Source organism: Mirounga leonina, unplaced genomic scaffold, assembly GCF_011800145.1.
Source record: "Mirounga leonina isolate KUSES-001 unplaced genomic scaffold, KU_Mleo_1.0 Mir_175, whole genome shotgun sequence".
Taxonomy (NCBI): Eukaryota; Metazoa; Chordata; class Mammalia; order Carnivora; family Phocidae; genus Mirounga; species Mirounga leonina.
Genome location: NW_023270453.1, coordinates 15345067 through 15365866, shown reverse-complemented (window position 1 = coordinate 15365866; position 20800 = coordinate 15345067). Strand labels below are relative to the sequence as shown.

The 20800-nt window shown below is 41.2% G+C and overlaps 1 protein-coding gene across 4 annotated transcripts in view; it reads right to left on the bottom strand.

Moving 5' to 3' along the window:
• The window catches only part of PRKCQ (protein kinase C theta), a 185098-nt gene that overhangs the window by 154321 nt on the left and 9977 nt on the right, over nucleotides 1–20800 (bottom strand). The window contains exon 1 of one of the 4 annotated variants that reach the window (XM_035021697.1): nucleotides 1313–1349. The exons of 2 other annotated variants lie outside the window; for them this stretch is intronic. The gene's annotated coding sequence lies outside the window, so the exon portion shown is untranslated. Of the gene's footprint in view, nucleotides 1–1312; nucleotides 1350–20800 lie in introns of those variants that run through there. One more of the 4 variants, XM_035021699.1, reaches the window with a different exon arrangement.

Sequence of the window (20800 nt, the reverse complement as noted above, 5' to 3'; positions counted from 1 at the left end):
ATAAATAAATAAATAAATAAATAAATAAATAAATAAATAAATAAATAGTTTTAACTTGGTTGGAGATTCTCTCCTGTACTGAAATCTACCTCCCAGATTATCACTTCCTCCACTAATCCTGAGACTGTTGCTCCTTGGCACCAGCTGGGCCATTTCCATATATTGAGCAGCAGGATTATAAGACATTCTGGTTAAGCGTCTCACTGAAATCAAAATGCTCCCTCACCGGCCTAGTATTTCACTAGTCTGGTAACGCTACAAAAAATGGAAATGAGGTGAGTTTGGCATGAAGTTTATAAAATCTGTGCTGAATTCTGCCAATTATCATTTTTTTATCTTTTTTTTAAACAACTAAACAGAAAACTTTCTGCTATATTAAAAGTCTATTTCTCCCTTTTAAGTGAAGATCAGAAAATTGCTAGTTAGGACTCTTTTCAATTATCTTGCTTATACTGATGTGACATATTAAAGTCACCCCCAAGCCTTTTCTTTCCCATATGAAGTAATATCTATTCTTTATGCTTTTCTCCAAAAAGTATTCATAATCAAATTTAAAATGATTTTTTCCCCTACTCACTGGATAGTATCTGGTTTCCATAAGAGCTTATTAAAATGCTGAGCCCAAGGGCGTTTCTGCAATATTAAGTTCAAGGTCTAGGAAAGCAAACACAATCACCATGTTCCTTGATTCTCTACTAGAGGCGGGAGCTTGGGCTATGCAAAGGGACTGAGGTCCTAACTGTGGCTGGTTCTTGTGTTCGCACCAAGAATGAGAGGTCAATACAAAGCTTAGTGAGGAACTGGCAAGTCTGGGAAAATCACTTCATCCTCTGCGGGTCTCAGCTTCTTGGCCTATAAGACACGGGAGTAGAGATTAATCTCTCCAGTCTATTTGCACCCCAACCCCCTATGGTGAGGGATGGCTTCCAGGCTTGCTAGTTGTGCTCACCATACTGCTATTCTAATGTATTAACAGACAGAAGCCTGTCATCCTGGAGAAACATCCTTGCATTCAGATGTTACAGGAATAACATATAACTGATCTGTGCAGTAACAGTCATGCAATAAATTTTCATTGAGCATGGATGATAGGCATTTCCTCCTTGCAACACTTGCATTTTAGTAGAAGCAACAAAACACGGATACAGTAGCACCAACAGAAACCAGGGACATGTGAGTAACTGGTGTCTATAATTTTAGCCCTAACAGTTCTAAGACAGGAGCAGCATGTGAGCATAAGTCAGCAGCTGGATTGCCAGGTTCGCTTTGCCACCCATTTTGCGGTTAGGTCGTGGCACATAGGGGCACGTACTAGGAAGTCAGAAGATCAGCTCAATGTTGAATTTGCTGTCCCAGGTCACTTGTCTGCTTTTGCGCTTCAAATTCCTTATCTAAAAAGCACGGAGGTAATAACAGTCACTACATCATAGTTTCCTTAGGTATTCCTAGGAATATAGTAGGAAAATATACAATCCATAAAGTGTAGGGTATTTCAAGGTCAAGTTCACATTCTCTTGTTTCTGCCAAATAAAGTTATTAAAAAAGTTTCTTTTTCTACTTGGGTTCAGAAGGTCCCAGAGCTAGAAGGCATCCCCACTGCCAAGCTATCCTTTCCCTATATTAGAGTTCCTTCTGCAGGGCTCTAAGAAAAGTCCAGGGGTAGGAAGCGAACTCTTCTTCCGGGGAGAGCAGAGCTCTTTAACTGCCTGGCAGGGAGGCAGCCAGCACCCACCACTGTCCTTTGAAGCCAGTCCCGTGTTTCTGTGTGCTCGGTAATTGGTGCACACACACCCTGCTGTGTTTACTTTTAAAAAGACAAGAAGAAAAAGTCACAGAGGTGGAACCCAGGCATCTGAAAATACTGTCAGCACAGCCCATGCTTCCTGACATTTTCTGCTGAGCCTGGTCGGGCTTCTTTGTATCTCCAAAAGAAGGAGAAAACGAAGTGGGGATGGGTGGAGTTGGGAAAAAGGCAAGAGGAAGAAGTAAGAACTAGGTCTGTCTGACTAAACTCACTAGTTCATTCTCAGAATTAGAATTCATACATCATTTTCAAGCCAGCAGCAACTTCTGTCACCCTTATCTATTAGAGAGAAACCAACCGCTATTTTGTGGTTACATAAGAAAAGCAAACATACACCTCCAGATGCTTAAGACACTGTCATTGAAGATGACAGACACCCACTCCAACAGAGCACAGTTTCTGACAAGGCTGTTCTGTGCCCGGTGGGGCTATTCTTCAGGGAAACCCACACTGGTGCTGGAATGAGGACCCGCGTGGGGAAATCTGGGCGCTGGCCATACTGTTTCCACCCATGCCCCTCCTGGCATTCACTCCTCAAGTGCATCCTTCCTGGCCGAGATGACAGTGATCCTGTTGGACTCACGCTGGGAACCAGCATGTCAACCCTCCCCATTATGGGAAAAGGAGAAGTCATCTCTAGACCCATATTAAGAAGGTTACGTGTTTTTTCAGATGGTTTGCATAGAGCTTCAAGGCAAGTTACCATTCTTCCCTCAGTTAAGTAAAACTATCACTTACTACAATAAACAGAAAACCTCATGAATTCAGCCTACCCCGCAATCCTATTAATTTGGAAGATGTGTCAAATTTCACAAGGAAGTAATAGACTGAGCGTTATCTCTGGAGAACATATTTTGGTGAATGCTTGCTAAGCGCTAAGACTATTTTGAGTTTTACATGGATATGTTTAAGTGCGTAAGTTATAGATATTTACAATGGAAATGCAGGTTAGAAATAAGATGATTGGCTACCATTGATTGAGCACCTACTGTGTGCTTTACACTCCTCTAAAAAAAATACCCAAAGCAGCTCTGCAAAGTAGAAATCATCATCCCTACTTCGCAGATGAAGAAACTGGGCACAGAGGTTAAACGTCTCATGTGAGGATTTATTGCTGAAAAGGAGAAGAGCCATGATTTAGCCTGTAAGGCCCACTCCACTATACCAGGGCCAGCCAGTTTCTATTTTTAAAGGTGAATGGTCCCGACAACCTGTTTTTAACTATTTAAATTACTTTACCTGCCCCCAAATTGATAAACTAGAATTAAAACAAGTGAACTGTTTATTTTGATTTAATTAACTTATTCACACTTTGTTTTCTTACAATGTGTCTGTAATACAAAAGACTTACAATATATATTTGGGGAGAAAGGCAAAACGACAAAAATACGAGTGCCATGTTAATTTTTATTTTATCGTTGTGTGCAGGGTGGATCTAGAGATCTGAACCCCTTCTGCATCCCCACCTGCCCTGCCCATGACCAGGGATCTAGCACTGCTGTATTTGTCTCCAAAGCAACCACTGCTTAATTGCTAAGATACTCTATCCTTTGGGAGGTCCTGTGTGACCATTAAGTATGGGATCCTGGGAAGGAAAGGCAAGATAGGATATTTGTTTGTACAATATTATATTTTACCCTTTCCTTATTTTTAGACAAACCCCAACTCTGTAAGATCTACACAGTATTTTGGTCTCCAGTTTTAGTACAGACGTATACCTCATTTTATTAAACTTTGCCTTATTGCACTTTGCGGATACTGCATTTCTTCTGCAATCCTGCTTCAACCAAGTCTATCAGAACATTTCCCAACAGCTTTCACTCACTTCATGTCTCTGTGTCACATCTCGGTAATCCTTGCAATATTTCAGACTTCTTCATTATTGTTATTTTTGTTATGGCGATGTGTGATCGGTGATCTTTGGTGTTACTCTTGTAATTGTTTTGGGGCACCATGAACCACACCCACATAAGATGGTGAATTTAATCAATAAATGTGTGTTCTGACTGCTCCACCAACTGGCAGTTCCCCCATCTCTCTCGTCCCTATTCCCTGAGACACAACAATATTGAAATTCAGCCAGTTAATAACCCTACAATGACATTAAAGTGTTTTAAGTGAAAAGAAGAGTCACACATTTTTCTCTTTAAATCAAAAGCTAGACATGATTAAACTTAGTGAGCTAGGCCTCTTGTGACAGCCACGTTGTGAATGCAAAGGAAAAATTCTTGAAGGAAATGAGAAGTGTTACTCCAGCAAACATGAATGCTAAGAAAGCAAAACAGCCTTACTGCTGCTATGGAGAAAGTTTTAGTGGTCAGAGAGAAGATCTAACCAGCCACAACATTCCCTTAAGCCAAAGCCTCATCCAGAGCAAAGCCCTAGCTCTTTTTAATTCTGTGAAGGCTGAGAGAGGGAAGGAATCTGCAGAAGAAAAGTGTGAAACTAGCAGAGGGTGGTTCATGAAGTTTAAGGAAAGAAGCCGTCTCCATAACATAAAAGTGCAAGGTGAAGCAGGAAGTTATCCAGGAGATCTGCCTGAGATAATTAATGAAGGTGGCTACACTAAACAACAGATTGCCAATGGAGATGACCCAGCCTTGTATTGGAAGAAGATGCCATCTACAACTTTCATAGCTGGAGAGGAGAAGTCAATGCATGGCTTCAAAGATTCAAGGGACGGGCTGACTCTCTTCTTAGGGGCTAATGCAACGGCACACTGCAGATGGGTGGAAACAGCCAGAGAACCAGAATTAGAAGTGGAACCTGAGGATGGGGCTGAACTGCCGTGATCTCATGATCAAACTTGAATGGATGAGGAGGCGCTTCTCATGGATGAGCAAAGAAAGTGAGTTCTTGAGATGGATTCCACTCCTGATGAAGATGCTGGGAAGAGTGTTGAAATGATGACAAAAGATTTAGGGTATTACATAAACTTGACAAGGCAGCAGCAAGGTTGGAGAGGAAGGACTCCACTTTTCCAAAGGAGTTCTACAGTGGATAAAATGCTACCAAACAGCATCACATGCTACAGAGAAATCACTCATGAAAAGAAGAGTCCACCCATGTGGCAAACTTCACTGTTGGGCTATTTTAAGGAATTGCTGCAACCACCCCACCTTCAGCAGCCACCACCCTGATCAGTCAGCAGCCATCAACATTGGGGCAAGACCCCCCACCAGCAAAGGTTATGACTCACTGAAAGCTCAAATGATGGTTAGCATTTTTTAGCAATCAAGTGTTTTTAAATTAAGTATGTACATTGATTTTTTTAGACATCATGCTATTGCACACTTAATAGACCACCATACAGTGTAAACATGTTTTATATCCACTTAGAAACTGAAACCTTCATTTAACTTCCCTTACTGTGATATTTGCTTTATTATGATATTTATGGGTAGTCTGGAGCCAAACCCATAATATCTCCAAGGTATGCCTGTAGCACAAATAAAGTATTCCTTCATTTTCCATCCGTTAAGGGGTTGGACTTCCTGAGATATGTAGTGTATTATATCTAAAACATTCAGAAGCTTACTCTTTAACAGAGATGATGCATTTACTTTCAACAAATTGGAAAGCTATATTATTTTAGGTGCCTAAAACTTTACCAGTCTATTTTTTCTTAAGACAAAATAAAACAGACTTGACATTGATTTCTAAACTTACACACTTACTGCTATCTCAGTCTAGATAGGTAAGATTCATTTAACTAAATATAGGATTTCAAAAAACTTGGCTTTTCTCCCTGAGCATATACCCCTACTATGAATTGGAGGTGGAGTCATTCATTCATACTGAAGAAAAAAGAAATTCTCAAGGCAAAATATTTCTGTACTAAGTCAATATTTTGAGGGAGCTCTAGAAAGAGAGGTTTGGGGTAAACCATGTTTTAAGAATCAAAAGAGAATGTGAAGTAAATTCTTTCACAGTAGCTTTACCAATGGGAAAAATCAATCTGAAAGAAGTTAAACTGCTTGTCACAGAGTCAGTTTTTGGTTTAATTCTCGCCACTTCACATCCATTCTGGAAAGTTCCTGGAAAGCTTCGTATTTCTACCAGAATCAAGATCACTCAAGGTTCTTCATCTGATTTACCTCTTTAGTGACCCAGCTATCCTGTCAACATAAGTTCCATTTGTCATTCTAATGGAAAGACCACAGAGCATACTAGTAAGGAGTGATGCTATAATTAACTCCACGGTGATTAACTCTAATTTACTTAGGCCAAAACACAAACAAATTAAGATAACTGAAAACTTTTGGCTTGATTCTCTCAGCCTGTCCTCACCATCTGAATTTATGAGATAACTGTTCAAACATTCTTTCTTACCTAAGCTATTAGAGATCTGAATCCCATGGTGTATCACATCAACTTTGTCTTCCTGAGTGACGGAGGTCTGCTATTATTATCTCTCCGATATTGATTTATAGGTGGGGTGAGGAGGAGGAGCAGAAAGGTGTGAAACAATCACTTTTATAATACTTGGACCCTGGCAGAGGATCTCTAATTTACTAAATCAGGGGATTCTCCAATTCAGTTACACATGATCATTATTGTGCACTCCCTATTGTGTGACATAGGAACTAGGGAAATGAGAAAGGCATATTTTTTGCACCTGGTCCTCATGAAATTTATAAATTAGAAAGGGAAAGAAGGAAACTAAACCAGTATCCTAAGTCAAAACACTGTGCTGGGCACTGTCCACCATTGTTCATGGTCTTGTTAAGTCCTCACAGCAGACTTTGAAGAATGGGCTACTGATCCCATTTTACAGAGGGGGCAACTGAAGTCCAAAAAGTTTAAAGTAGAATATTCTTCAGCCCTCAAAACGAACAAAATTCTAATGCCTGCTACAATGTGGATGAACCTTGAGGATATTATCATGAGATAAGCGAGACACAAAGGACAAATATTATGATTCCACTTATATGAGTACGTAGAACAGCCAAATTCATAGGGACAGAAAGTAAAATAGAGGCTACCAGACACTGGGGGCGGGAGGGAGTAGGAGTTAGTGTTTAGTGGGAACAGAAACTTTGGGAAGTTAAAAACTTCTGGAGATGGATGGTGGCTGTGGGTTGCACAACAATGTGAACATACTTAATCCCACTGAACTGTACACTTTAAAATGGTAAATTTTATGCTATATTTTACCACAATTTTAAAAAGGGTTAAATTGTCACAGCTTCTAAGTAGAATAGTAAGGAACTGAGATGAGAGATACCGAACATCAAATACCAGGCATTAGTCTTACAATGTTGTACAAGCCCTGATATTTATTATTTTTGCTACCTGCTATCTGCTTTTGTGTGCCAATTAATAGTAAGCCCCTTAAAACAAAAAGGGCCATAAAAATGGGGTGGCAGGGGGAGCAGGGTAGGGGAGTAAAAACAACCTTACCCACTCTCCATCCAGGCTTGGGGTAGAAGTGCCTCTTTGGATAGAGCAAGGTGGGGCTGTTGAGAGGAAATCTGGTGTTTGGTGCAAGAAACATAAGTAAAGCATAGGGAAACCAGAACTGTAGTAGGTCTGAGAAGATATTATACTTAATTTTCACTACATCCAGCTCAGCTACATCTTTAAAATCCCACTGATAATCTGTCCCTTTATCCAATTATTCATTCATTCACCAGTCTTATTGTGTGCTAGGTATATGCAAATCTCAGTGACGGGCAAACTTAAACAACAATAATGTTATTTGTACCTGTCTTCCAGGGCTTAAATTCTAGTTGGGGTGATCAAATACCTCTGAAAAACTAAGAAACAATACATGGATGAGATGAGTAATGGATAATAGGTTGTATACGAAATAAGTGTACTGAGTCCTCGAGGCAGTAGAGATGGAACGACTTAGAACGGTTCCTGATTCTACCAAGGAGAATGCAGAACTTAGTTGGGCATCCTCCGGAGGGATACATCAGAACTCCTTCAGGTAGGATATAGGTAGGTGAGAGGAAATAGAGGGTATTCTGGAAGGGCAGAATGGTCAATATGAACCAAAGTAAAAGACTAGAAGCAGGGAGTCTGAGCAAGAAATATAATTAGATAATTCAGATTTAGTTAATTTACTACTTTTAACAGTAACTAGAGTTACCGAGAATTCCTAGGTCAGACAAAGTCTTGTTATAACTCAATTTATTGTGGTGAAAAACATAACATAAAAGGTACCATCTTAACCATTTTTAAGCGTACAGTTCAATGATGTTAAGTATATTCACATTGTTGTACAACAGATCTCCAGAACTTTTCATCATGCAGAACTGAAACTCTGTACCCATGAAACAACAATTGCCCATTTTGCCTCCCCACAGCCCCTGGGGACCACCATTCTACTTTCTGTTTCTATGACTCTGACTTACGTTTGACACCTCACGTAAGTGGAATCAACCAGCATTTATTTGTCTGTCTCGTAACTGGCGTATTTCCCTTAGATAATGTCCTCAAGGTTCATCCATGTTTAGAACATGTCAGAATTTTCCTCCTTTTTAAGACCAAGTAATATTCCATTGTATGTATGTACCACATTTTGTTTATCCATTCATCCAGCAATGGTTATTTGGGTTGTTTCCATGTACTGGCTATCGTGAATAATGCTGCTATGAACAGAGGTGTGAAAATATCCCTTTGAGTTACTGCTGTCAATTCTTTTGGCTGTATGCCCACAAGTGGGACTGTTGGATCATACTACAATTCTATTTTTAATTTTTTGAGTCATTGTCATATTGTTTTCCATAGCAGGTGTACCATTTTACATTCCCTATTGGACAAGGGCTCCAATTTCTCTGCATCCTCACTGAAACTTGTTATTTTGTGTTTTTGAGAGTAGTCATCTAATACATGTGAGGTAATAGCTCACTGTGATCTTAATTTACATTTTTCTAATGGTTAGTGATGTTGAGCATCTTCTTATATGCTTCTTGGCCATTTGTATAATATCTTTGGAGAAATGTCTGTTCAAGTCCTTTGCCTATTTTTTAATTGGGCTTTTGCTTTTTGTTTTTGTTTGTTTTAAGATTTTCTTTACTCATTTGAGAGAGAGAGCGAGCACAAGCCGGAGGAGGGGCAGAGGGAGAAGCAAGCTCCCTGCCGAGCAGGGAGCCCAACTCCGGGCTTGATCTCAGGACCCTGGGATTGTGACCTGAGCTGAAAGCAGATCCTTAACCGACTGAGCTGCCCAGGCACCCCTGCTTTTTGTTATTGTTGGGTTGTATATGGCTATTGGTCTTTAAGATTTTATTTATTTATTTGAGAGACAGAGAGAGAGCAAGCGAGAGCATGAACGGAGGGGGATGGGCAGAAGGAGAGGGAGAAGCAGACTCTCCACTGAGCAGGGAGCATGATGCAGAGCTCCATCCCAGGATCATGGATCATGATCTGGGATCCTGACCTGAGCCGAAGGCAGATGCTTAACCGACTGACCCACCCAGGCACCCCTGGCTATTACTTTTTATATCGTATTATAAAACTTTCCAGGCATACAAAAACAAACGAACAAAAAAATAACTTAAGGAACACCTCATACCTACAATTCAACCTAAAAAAGGAAAACCTAACCAAACTATTTCAGCTTTCCAATGTCCTCCCACTGACTGCATTCTCTTTCATACTACCACTACCTACCAAGAGAATTACTATCCAGACTTTGGAGTTACTATTTTCACCATTTTTTGGATACATGTAGTGTATATCTATGTATCTATTCTCTATATAGCATATTTTACTGGCTTTAAAACTGAGCATAAATTGTTTATATTCTACAACTCCATTTATTGGGTTTGTAAGATTCATTCTTGTTGATACATATAGTCTCAATTTATTCACTTTCCTTACTTTATAGCAGTGGTTTTCAAACTTTTTGGTCTTAGGATTCCTTTACCTTCTTGAAAATTATTGAGGATGCTGAAGAGTTTTGGTTTACATGGATTAAATCTAAGTTATTTGCTGTATCAGAAAATAACACTGAGAAAATTTAAAAACAATTATTTACTAACTAAAAATAACAATAAAATTCCATTATATACAATATCTTAACATAAGCCTATTTTATGATAAATAATATTTTTAAAGCCAACAAATGAGACATGTGGTGCTCTCTTACGTTTTTACAAATCTTTCTTTAAAAATTTTTTAAAGATTTTATTTATTCATTTGGGAGAGAGAGTGAGAGAGTGAGAAAGACAGAGAGCCCAAGCCAGGGAGGGGCAGAGGGAGAGGGAGAAGCAGGCTCCCCGCTGAGCAGGGAGCCCAACGCGGGGCTCGATCCAGGACCCCGAGATCAGGACCTGAGCCGAAGGCAGACGCTTAACCGGCTGAGCCACCCAGGCGCCCCGTTTCTGCAAATCTTTTTAATATCTCACTTCATAGAAGATGGCAGGCTTTTTGTATCTACTTGTGCATCTAGTCTGTTGCTATTACAATATGCAGCCTCTGGAAAACTGCACTGGACAGAATGAAAAGGAAAAGGTAAAAAGACCTTAGTAGTTCTATAAAATCAGTTTTGAGATGAGAATTCCCTGAAAAAGTCTTGAGGATCTCCAGCGTTCTCAGGACCACACTTTGAGAATCACTGCTTCGGGGCTCGGGGAAGTGCAATGGCTGTTGACATTTCTTTCTCTTTTCTCTTCTCTTCTCTTCTCTTCTCTTCTCTTCTCTTCTCTTCTCTTCTCTTCTCTTCTCTCCTCTTCTCTCCTCTTCTCTTCTCTTCTCTTTTTCTCTTTTCTAGTAGCCTCCATGCCCAGCATGAAGCCCAATGCTAGTTTTGAACTCATGATCCTGAGATCAAAACCCGAGTTTGTGACCAAGAGTCACATGCTTACCCGACTGAGTCACCCAGGCACCCCTGGCTCTTGAGGTTTCTATGTGGAACCCTAAATTTAGAAGGCACCTGGCGAGGCCTCACCCCCTGGGTACGGCTGTAGGAAGAGGCACCTATCACTCACCTCCACTGCGGGAATTTTGTCAACTCTTTCTGGGGTTCGTCACAGAAAATGAAAGTGGAAGTTGCTTGCAGTATCAGACATTTCTTCCAATAAGTGTCCTATCAAGAGTGATTTCCATGAAAAATAATGGAGTTTAATGCTCTAAGGACTCATCCGAATCTCCTCTTGGACAGTAAGGATCTGTTCGCATAACCTATAACTGACATTAAAGCGGAGGGGTTATCTGTTTGCATATCTTAGTAGTAGAATCTCTCATCTCTCTAAGTGATACATATACAAGCTATTTTTAGGAACTTCTATTTCAGACAACAGAGATTCAGATGAAGAAAGCAATCCTCTGAAACAGACTGCTAAACAGAAAAATATTTACCAAACTGCAATTCTGTGCTATCATTTGGATGAGGGGAAAAGACACCCACTGTTGCGTATGGATATTGTAAACAGACATCAAAGGAGAATTTAAGGGGTCTCAAAGTAAATTTGGATTTCTTTAAGGGTAATGCATTATACCAAGTTTATAACATTATAGTTATGTTTCGTAAGTGGATACTATAGGGTGGATTGAAAAGAAGAGGGGATGGTTTAAGAATGACCTCTTCATCTACAAACATTATAGCAAGAATTATTGCCTTCTGGTTATTCTTTTTTCTTTATACATCATTCTTTAAAAGCAACAAATATGAGGTCTCTAGAACAGGTAAATCCATAGAGACAGAGAGTGGAATGGTGGTTTCCAGGGGTTAGGGGGAGCTAGTAATGGGGAGTTATTGCTTAGTGGGTCCTGAGTTTCTGTTTGGGATGATGAGAAAGTTCTGGAAATTGATCACAGCAGTGGTGAATCTAACTAATACCACTGTATTGTATGCTTAAAAATAGTTAAAAAGGTAAATTTTATGCTATGTGTATTTTTACTATAAGAAAGCAACAAATAATATCTTATTTAGCATTTATAAAGCATTTCATTTATTACTGAATTTGCCAACAATCTTTACTCTTTATCTCATTCCCGGGCCGCGTCCTTTCCCATTTCCTAAACTGGCTGTTCCATGCGTGTTCTCCTTGCATCTCCAAAAACATAATTCTGTCTTCTCCATCCTTGGCAGATGGACTAGTCCATTTTGATGAGAAAATGGAAGCCACAAGGCACAGATTTGCTCAGCTTCCGTCCCTCTGGTTCAACCTATCTTTATCTCCACCTCTTCCCTCCGGAGTGTCCCAAGTATGATCCTGCCCCTAGCCACATCCCTGGAACTATTCTTTCCCTTTACCCCTTGTCATTCTTGTGATTTCAGCCTCTGTCCCACCCACATCTGCAAACATGCTCATGCTTCCCATCCCCTGACAACTTCTGACGTTGCTTCTCCTGCAGATATGGGCTCTGACCTTTTCCTTCACCAACAAGCTTTGCAGACCATTTTCATTTCCTCACCTTCCCTTGGCTTCTCCACTTTCTGCCATTTGGCTTCCGCCACCCGCCACCCTGCCAATCCAGCTCTCTCAAAGGCAGGGATGATGCCAGCCTCCAGATCATGGGCTCATTCCTTGTCTTCCTCCTCGCTACCACATGTTACACCGCCGGTCTCCTGCTTCCCTCCTGCTTCCTTCCTTCCATCCCTTGTTCACTCTTAGTCTACTCTGTTGGTTCAGTTTGCTTTGCCTAAGTATTATGGAAAACATCCATGTTTGGATTTGACTTTTTTTCCAGTCAGTCTCATCCACATTGATGGCTTCAGTGGTCTTCTACTTAGTGATAACTTCAAAAAGTATGATTTTCTTGATGTATACTGTGTTTTCAGCTATGTATTGGACCACTCCAAGTGATGTTCCACCACCTTTTCATGCACAAACAAAATAAATACGAATTCTACCATTTCCCCACTGCCCATGCCTCTCCTCTCTCCTCTGTCTTGGTCAAGGCAATTACCATTTATTGAGTTGTCAAGCTACACATGTTGGACTATAAGTACTCCTTCACTTTCATCCTTCCCATCCCACTATGTAATAAGTCCTGTGAATTTTGTCTGGTTATTTTTTTTTGTACTTGATCCTTACTTGTCAGTATTTTAGTTTGAGAATTTCAGATATTTTCTCTAAATTACTACAATAGATTCCTAATTAATACCAACCCTCTCACCTTTGCATGCTGCCTATTCCTCTTCCACAGTAGCTATAAGAGATGCCTTTCAAAATCTCCTCCATGTTGAAAAACATGGAGCAGCTTCTCCCCTGAAAGCATGAAGTCCAGGCCCCAAAGCCACAAGATCTCTTCATTACAATCAAACATCAAAACTTTAAGAGAATTCAACTATGGCTAAAATTATAGTTTTAAAAAGTGTTTTGGTTTCTTTAGATGTGTTCTTCTAAATAGTTCTGAATTTGTTTTTAGAAAACCTTAAGCAAAACAAATCTCCCCTCACACAACTAAAAAGATGAAAACAGACACAGAACGCTAATTTTTTTTTTTTAAAAGGCTTAGTAAACACATGGAGGAGATATATGCATAAACCCACAACTGATTTAATTTGCAAAACCACAGCTTTAGCTCAACTAAAGTAAAGATGACTTAGATAAAATACAACCAGAAAACTGAGATAAAAGACACGGGGTAAAGAAGTTAAAGCTGATGGTTCAGCAAGTAAGCATCATGGGTGTAGTACGAAGGTCTGGGAAATTGCTTTGGAAGCTGGTAGACTGAATCCATGGAGCATAATGTTCTTAGTGAGGTCCCTGCTTGCTGGACTAGTGTCATCTACTGGATCACGTCCCTTTCACTTGTGAAGATATGGTCACCTTGATACAGAAGGAGAAGTAAGATTCTTAGGTTGAAGTTGATTTTTTTCAGTTGGCATGGGAGATCACTGGTATTTGTGAAGGTTGTTTTAGAGCCAGAGTTAAATAGTGTGAGTCACGAAGCCTTCAGTATAATCTTGATCCTACCACCAACCAGCTGTAACACCTTGAATGTTCTCCTTGGCTCCACCGAGCCCCACTCTCCTAGCCTTTAACATGAGGGGTCTGGGAAGAATAACTCATATTTGTACATGCTAAAATTCCATATTTTACTATTTTTATCTCAGTATTATTAAGACTTGGGGAAGATCCTAAGAGATGGTTTTTATCCTTAGGATTTAAGAAAAAGGGGCAATAAAAGACCCTATTTAAAAATTGAGGATGACCATTCTCTTCCCAGAGTATGGGAAATATTTAGAGTACCGAATACATTCTCAAGAAGAGCAAGGCGTGTCGCTTCAGATGTGGCATATGTGGAAGTTACAAAGAGGACAGGAAGTGAAAGCTTTGGGGCCGGAGCTGCACAAGTGGGAATTAATTAGGCAGGCAAACTTTTAGTTTCCTTCTGCTCACGTGCTTACCTGCTGAAATTGTAGCAACAGGCAGTACAAAGATTTTTTTTTTTTTTTAAGAAAAAGTGTTGCTCCTTAGTTCCTCATTACCAACAGGAATCCTAAGAGTCAAATTCTACATATATATCTATATCTATCTATCTATCTATCTATCTATCTATCTATCTATCTATCTATCTATCATCTATCTATAGAGAGAGTAACAAATATTTATTGACCACCTACTGCATCCCAGACCTGTACCAACAAAGGAACACAGCGATGGAGAAGGAGCCCATGGTCCCAGGAAGAACACAGAAGATGAGAATTATACATTATTTGGGACCAGGGAAGGACAGAATATGCCTTTTCTACGTCATCTCATGACTTGTCTGCACCCTTTTTTTTAAACCCTAATTTTGTGGCAGTGAGTACCTATCAGATATTTTTCCTCTCTCTCATTGTCCATAAAAACAAAGCATTTAGTAACTCTAAGAGCAGGCCACATTCCAGAAAGTTGTCTGTTTAGACCTTTACTTTTTTCCTATTATTTCACAGCACTGTCATAATCTAAATTATCTCATTTATGTACTGTTTACCTTTTTTTTCATTGCCTTTCTCCTCCAAAAGAATGTAGGCTTCACGCAGGCCAGGATCTTGGCCCCCTCTTCTCCCCTGTACTCCCAACACCGAGATCAGTCACTGACCAATAATCAGTTATGTGCTTGATCAATTCTTATCTGTTGACTGAATAAATTCCAGCCTTCCTTCTCATGAAGACTTCCATCCTCTCTAAGTTACCGGGTAAGTCCCTCTAACGTGGGAGGGAAGCCTCGTCAGGACAGGCATTTCTAAGAGGACCTGGGTTCCTTTAACTTCTAGTTGGCAGAATTTCAGGTACTGGAATAAAGTGAAGTGAGAACTTTCTGGCAGTGTGATGGGAGGTATTTTGAGATCAAGGAGGAAGTGGCATTCCAAAGGTGGTCACCCTTGGATTTGCTGGGAAGTCCACTTCAAGAAAAAAAAAAAAACCCTCTGTTCTGTTCACAGCTTCTTCCCTTCCTCTGTGGCTGAATCCATAAGTCCTTTAAGAGTCTTGGGTGCAAGCGGGCACATCAGGGGTCCCCAACGGACAGAGGGATAAAGTTAAAACAGAAGCCATACAAAATGTAGATCCTTTGTTTCTGTCTCTGAGATCATGAATCATGATGTCCCTGCCTTGGTGGTTATTATAAGTTTCCTATTTATATATTTTCAGGGCTATTATTTATATTCAATGAATTGCTCCACCTCTGAAAATTGTCCATTTGCTCAACTATGAAGCATCTATTGTGTTTCCAAGTTTATTTTGCAAACCAACAAAAAATGATAAAGTACAGATCTTGGGATTTTAAAAATTAATCTTTGAAAAACCCGCAAAAGTAATGTTTTCTTCAATAGAGATATCTCTGAACTTTTCCGAATCTCATGCTTCAGGAACTTGTCAAATAATAATAATAAATAATAGACCTAAAAAGATCAAAAACTTAATGTGAACCTTATTAGTGATTCATAGATGTGAGAGCTTACTGACTAAAAAGCAAATTACAAAGTCACATCAGGCATATACTAAAAACAATTTAAGTGTATCTCATGGCATAACAATATATCATTCTTCCAATTTCCAGAACAATCCCATAAAGCTGAAGTTCAGACTTCAAAGTGATTACCAAAGCATGTTAATCTGGCTGCATTTCTCACTCATGTTTAATTAAACAATTGTTCCTCTCACAGCTCTTTGCAAGTTACAGCTGTCCGTATACATGTACACGTGTGTGTCCACCTATGATAGAATTTGCCATTTTTAAATGTGCCCAAAACAGTAATTGGGATATAAAGAAGGGAGGAACTCTCAAAATTCACTTCTCAGAATTAATACCACTGTCAGGCAGCATTTTTAAAAAAAAATGAGTCAGTAGCAAGAGTATGTTGCCAAATTCGGGCTTAGCCAAGTCAAATGGCAAGAACAGAGACTACAGCACCAAGCTGCCTGGGAGGACATTCCAGCTCTGGCACTTAGGAGCTCTGTGACCTTGAACAAGCTATTTTACTTGTGTCCTCATCTGTAAAATGAGGACAATGAGAGGACCTACCCCAGGTGAGCTAATGGATATAAGCTGACCAGAGCCGTGGCTGGTATAGGGAAAAATATTTTCACTCGATTACTTCCTTTATAGTTGTTCTATAGAAGTCAGAAGAAGACTATGGGTTCTTTCAAGGTAGGTCTCCCTTGGTCAGGCTTAGCTGTCACCTCAGCTCTCCCCAGTCACACCAGGTCCTCTTTGTCACCAAAGCCAAGCACATCACCATCAGTTTCATGTTCACGGGATCCAGTCAAGTGAGCTCAGGGATGAAGGTATTCCCCCAAGGGACACAAGTGACATCTCGCCTTTAGGGGTGATGGTCCCCACATGCTTTCCCAGAAGCAGGCTCTTCCGTTCTCTCTGCTCAGCTTTTCCTCTGCCCTCCCGGGATGGATGGTCACTTGCTGAAAGCCACACAGCGCTTGGATTGGGGTGTCCCGTTTCAGGTCCGGGGCACCCTGGAGGGGTGCTCCTTACACACCTCTGCTCCTTACACACCTCTACACACCTCTACCATGGGGCTGGTCTGACGTAAGGCCCTCTGCTGTTTTGTGCTTTCTTAACCAGGACACGCCTTGCTCTTCCCCACATCGAATCGAATTTTCTGTTCTGCTGACTGTGCTTGTTTCTTATCTAGCGCATTCTCCATCTGCAGTCTGGTGGTACTGCACCTGCCACTCGGGCTCTAGCACCCAGCTCACCTTCCTCCTCACCACACCCACTGTCTTCCTGTCTGGGGTTCTCTGGAGCCTCTGGCAGGCACTCCACAGCTCTGCCATTGCGCTGGGATGCTGACATCAGTAAATGGTACCAAGCGCTCACGAAGGGGCCTATCTGCTAAAGGCAGGGGCTGGATGCCGGAGCAAGAGACAGATGCCTGCTCTGCATGCATAGGCAGTGGGGTTGGGGAGGGGGCAGTGCCATCACTGCAGGACCCCAGGCACACGGGGGATGTCTTAGTGTTGGGGGGCGGGATTCTGGTGGGAAGCAGGGCATGCCAGCACATGGTCCCATGTGGAGCACTGCTACCCAAGAGGCCGCTGGAGAAGAGGGCATGTAAGACTCTGAGCGGGGAGGCTGGAGGAGCAGGTGGGGGACAGGGTGGAAAGGGCCTGGCAAGCCGTGCCAAGGGTGTGAATTGCATTCTATGGATGGTGTGGAGTAACCATGGACTTGTCAAGTGGAGAGCTGCCTTCAGATGGTGTGTTAGCTCCTCTGTCAGCAGGGTGTGGTGTGCATGAGAAGAGCGACATAGAGGCTCCCGCTCCGAAGACCTACATGAGGTCCCCTTCAGGAAATGTTTTCCCAGACAGCCTGATGACTTGTGTTAGACCACGTCTCCAAAGAGGGCTATGGCCATATTGCCTCCTCCACAGCTCTTCTGCAATGCTGCTCGGCCTCACCCCAGGTGAGTGCAGCCTACTGCCCCTGCCCTTGACCTTGGCTGGCCTTGACTTGTTGACCAGGCAAATGGGGCAGAAGTGATGCTCTGTGAATTCTCAGTTTGCCCCCTGAGACATCTCACCTTTGGCCTTGGCACACTCAGAACACTCACTCTTAGGCTCTACTCAACTGAAAAGAAGCTCAAGGTAGCTACACAGAGAAAGAGAGGGAGTGGGGTGGTCCCAGTCTTCTAGCCATACCTGCTAGGAGCCATACATGAGTGATCCCCTTTCCTATCTGTCCACAGTCTCGCGAGACCTCAGGTAATGCCCTGAGAACAGAGCCAGCTTAAATTCCTGATCCACAGAATCACAAACAAATGAAGTGATGTTGTTTTAAGCCACTAAGTTTTGGGGGAAGTTCATTACACAGTGATTGATAGCCAAAGCAACAGTGTGAGCCAAATAAACACATGTCAGATAAATAATAAACTGCAACTTTGACAAATTCAGAGCAACAGCACTGGTCCACTGTCAATACATGTTAAGTTGTCCTTCACCCTTGATTATTTGTTACCAAATCTCATTTCAAGCCTATGTCACACTTAGCTGATTAGTGCTCAAGCTTTTGAAAAAGCGGTTCTTAGAAAATGTAATCCTCTGATTCTACCTTGCAAAAGGCTAAGAAAATGTGGTCTGTGGATTAAAATTCCCTGGAGTTCAGTCTAAATTTCCCTCTTGGTAGTTTTTAGACAAATATCCAAACAAATATATGTTTCACTCGTTGGACCTACAGGATGTTTGATGATTTTTTATAATTTGCTTTCAGAGCTGTATTGTGAAGTGTCTCGAGATAGTACAGTATCCGAATAAACAGTATGATAAATAGTGTGATCTCTCTCTAGGTCTAGATATTTAAACCCAAAGGATTAGATTATTTCTCCATGAGAAAATATCTACAATATTTTTCCAGGAGAAAATCGATTTTATATATTTAAATAAACATACATCCTTTCTGTTCTGAATACTTGTAGTCTGTTCTCTGATGAGAAGGGGCTTGCCCTTCTTCCTTTCATTTCTATTGAAATAATAAAATTCAAATATGATGTCATGTGTCTCTCGGCCAGCTCCGCCCATGAGGAATTGTTAATGGATGAGTTTTATTTCATTAATTTCTAAAATTACATGCTAATTTATGCTTAGCAATATAGGCATTTTTTATATGCCAAATACATCGCATTTATTTTAATAGGTAACAAAAAACCTTTTCCTACTGGTCATGTGGCTTACTCTCCTAAATCATGTTTACTCAGATCTCAAGTGTACTGTAAACATTAACAAATCTCGAGGCTTAGGAACTGGGAAAGAATCTCATTAGTAACATCCTTCTTTTTATTGGAACAGAGGAAGGAAGGTCCAAGAACCTTGGGCTGTGCCTTTAGCAAATACTTATGTGGCCTCCGCTTCAGAATTGGGGATTATGCAAGTTCTTTCTCACTGCAGTATTTCATCAACATTAAAAGGATTTTTATAAAACTATCTAGGACTGGCTCAGTAATATGTAAGGGGTAGAGTGATTCAACTCCTCCTTTTTTTAAAGATTTTATTTATTTATTTGACACAGAGAGCAAGCAAGAGAGCAGAAGCAGGGGGAGCAGCAGGAGAGGGAGAAATAGACTCCCTACTGAGCAGGGAGCCTGACGCGGGGCTCAATCCCAGAACCTTGGGATCCTGACCTGAACCGAAGGCAGATGCTTAACTGACTGAGCCACCCAAGTGCCCCTCAAGTTCCTCTTATAAAAGAGTTTATTTATGGCTACTATGAATATCACCCCTTCTAAGTAGCAATATGTATTAAAAAATCCATGTTAATTTATTCTTCTTTTTGAATGACTAGCACAGAAGAAATTTTTTAAAATTCTGATTCTTAGAGGAGAGAAGATTCTATCTGGCGGCTATTCCTCATTATCTTCCAGAAACAAAATCCACTGAGGAAGTCAGGTTATTCCTTTTGGAGAACCAGTACTTCGAGAAAACTCGGTTGTTATGGTATTTGAGAAAATTTGGCATGTTATCATCACTAAGACTGAAGGAAAGATGTTTTCTTGTTACAAAGTCAAAACTGTAGCTGAACGGCTTTGGAGTTCAGGTGACTACGGTTCCACGTATGGGTGAAGGGTTACACATACCTCTCTTGATGACATTCACTCATCACCCAGGCTATTCACCAATGCTTACAAATGGGCTAGCCGGAGCCTGGGAACCTTGGCACTTATCCAATACTGTATCACCCCAGGTGCCCGGTGACACCTGATTAGAACATGTGGATATCAAAGGAACACCCAGAAAACAGCTACAAAATATTAAGATCAGGAGGAATCCTAGAGACCCCTCATTTAACTCACGCATCTTTGTGTCCATATGGCAAAACTGGATTGAGAACTGTGTTTTCACAGCCAAGTCTATGACCCTCCTATCTGCCATCACAGTTGGATGGCCATGAAACACTGGTGTGGCCCTGGAAAAGCAGGACAAAAGTGGGGGGCAAGGGGCAATGCCACAAGACCCCATAGAACCTCTCCAGTCTCTTCCACTGAAAAGGACGCTCTAATTCAGATTCTTTTTTTTTTTTTTAAAGATTTTATTTATTTATTTGAGAGAGAGAGAATGAGAGAGAGTACATGAGAGCAGGGAGGGTCAGAGGGAGAAGCAGACTCCCTGCCGAGCAGGGAGCCCGATGCGGGACTCAATCCAGGGACTCCAGGATCATGACCTGAGCCGAAGGCAGTCGCCCAACCAACTGAGCCACCCAGGCGCCCTCTAATTCAGATTCTTAATACCCTGTGTGCTGACTACCATATGACCCCACTTACCAAGAAGCCTGGAGAATGATATGCAGAGAAGGCACCAGAGAACTAGTGAGGGGAGGGAAGCAGCAGATGCCAAACTAGGGACTGGCTACCAGAAGTCAGCACAGCAAATTGCCACAATGTACCTGGCTCTATGAACCACTTTTCAGTTAAATCCCTAAACCTCACCTTGCAGATATGGACAAAAATTACAGAGCTTAGGGCCCTGAGAAATGTGATATTCATAGAATCCTTCACACTGACAGCTGGAGGAAAATAAAATACATTCCCTGACTCTGAGAGGCTTCCTGACCTTAGGTCCACATGCAGCCTGAGCTCTGTGTCATGAGCCAAAGAAA